Consider the following 2,084-nt stretch of genomic DNA (forward strand, 5'->3'; position numbering starts at 1 on the left):
TCTCGGCTCTGCCAATGCTCCGAGCCAACCAGCTGGACCGCTTTATTGTCCTTCACCAACCTTCACTGGGAGTTTTGATTAAATTAGCGGAAAACTGCGGCTGAAGATCTGTAACGTGGCTCACATCCATTGCCAGAAGACATTCCTTCTCGCGTGGCGTGCTCTGATTCTCTGTGCATTAGCGTCTGTACGCTGTTTACAAAGCACATCAGACATTCGAAATGCCTTCCGTCATAAGCATTCACTTCAGCTCCGGTCGCTGAGGGCGGAAGAAACCCAAACATAATAAACTGTATTAATAGGATGTAGAAGATTGTCCCCTGTAACATCATCACAATGTTAATTCAATTCATATTCTCATCCGAAGATTTGAAGGGGCAATCAGACACGTGAATATCTCTCTGCATGCAAAATAGGAGAAATATGTTATCTGATAGTGGCTAATTAAATTTCATATGTGAATACTGGCATGTTTAACTAGACTTCTCCTCCCGGTGTCCTTCATGCGCCATCATGTTTATGATCATCATTAATCATGCTCGCACAGTTGACACATCTTGTGCTGTTTTCATTGTCAGCGAGGATTGTTTATCATAGGACTTCTCTGTGCCTTCAGAAATAATTACTTGCGCTGATGAATCTTCAGATGCTAAGCGTTGGGGCAGATAGGCGTACTTCTATTCAAGTGGATGGAATTTCAATATAGAATGAAATGTCGCCTTTTATACACTCAAGGGACTCTGTTGCAGTCAGCGGCCAGCTTCTCTCTAGGTCGTCCTCAGACGAGGCCTCCATCGTCACTTCCAGTCATCCCGGTTCTCCATACATCTGGCCAGCTTGTTGGTGCTTTGCGCTCCTGCGTCTTCCTTCAGCACATCCACATGTTAATGAACGTGGGACGTCTTTGTGACCAGTGCCCGTGTGTTGGTTTCCACAGCATTAGTTTGCTGGCTGGTATAGGCAGCTCTTGGTGTCTTTGGCAGTGTCCTGCTATAGTCTCATTCTCCTGGCTGCTATTTTCTGGCTCACCCTTGGCATTCCATCATGCAGATTGTTATTGGTAACATGTGTACTCTTGCTGATGTTAAGTACTGCACACAGCATTCTGGTGGAGCACCCATCGAGAGACTTCTGTTGGCTTCAGGTCCAGCATTCAATGCCGTATAGGAGAACAGACTCTACCGTTGAATAGAAGAAGCCGAGTTTGGTTTGAAGGGGGAGGTTGGAGTTCCATTCACTAGCCATGACGTTCAGGGCCCTCCAAGCTTCAGCTGCATTCAGCTTCCATTATTCTCCTTTAAACTCTATACACTTCGATTGACCGGGGTCTTCCAGGAGGACTATACTGTGGCCCCCTCTTTTTCCCCCCCTCAATCCCTTCACCAAAAATAGCTGATCTACAAGTGCAATGCATTGTGAACATTTGCCTGATTGCCTGTGAATTGGGACCAGGGGGGCAGTCAGCCAGATACTTCGTGAAGCCTCATTTGAAATCGGTAGTTCATATAATGGCCTGTTGTGGCGCTGGACTGGACCCAAAAAGCCCCATAGCTCCATAGAGGCCCATGTATTTTGGCCCAACTTCACCTAGACTGTATTACCTTAATAAACATGGTCATGAATACTTTCTGCTTCCAGTCACTAGTTTAAAGTCTCATTTCTAATGTCATAATATTCTTTTTGGAAAATTATGGTCCCATTTATAAAAGAAATGACCATAAAGTCGCGTATGTTCTGAGGGGCGTGGCTACCGTTACAGTCTATGATCGGGATCCCCCACCCACTCGAGTCAAAATAAAAACCAACGGAGAAGAAGGGGGGAAGTCCCGCCTCGTTGTCTGGGCCAGCCAATGGCCAGCTGGGCCAAAACGGATCTTGAAAGATGGCGACTTACAGTGCATTAGAATGCAAGGGATTTCAGGCTTCATTTTACGTTCATGTTAGACCCGGGGAACGCTTTGTCCATATTTTTTACAGTCTATGATTGGGACTCTAGGGTTGATGTGGTTTAATACTTCAGTGTCAGTGAGAACCACACCCTTTGTCCTTTTTTTTTTTAGCTTTTTTTTTTTGCTTCTACAGAG

The sequence above is a fragment of the Protomyctophum parallelum genome, assembly GCF_964188405.1.
Source record: "Protomyctophum parallelum genome assembly, chromosome: 14".
NCBI lineage: Eukaryota > Metazoa > Chordata > Actinopteri > Myctophiformes > Myctophidae > Protomyctophum > Protomyctophum parallelum.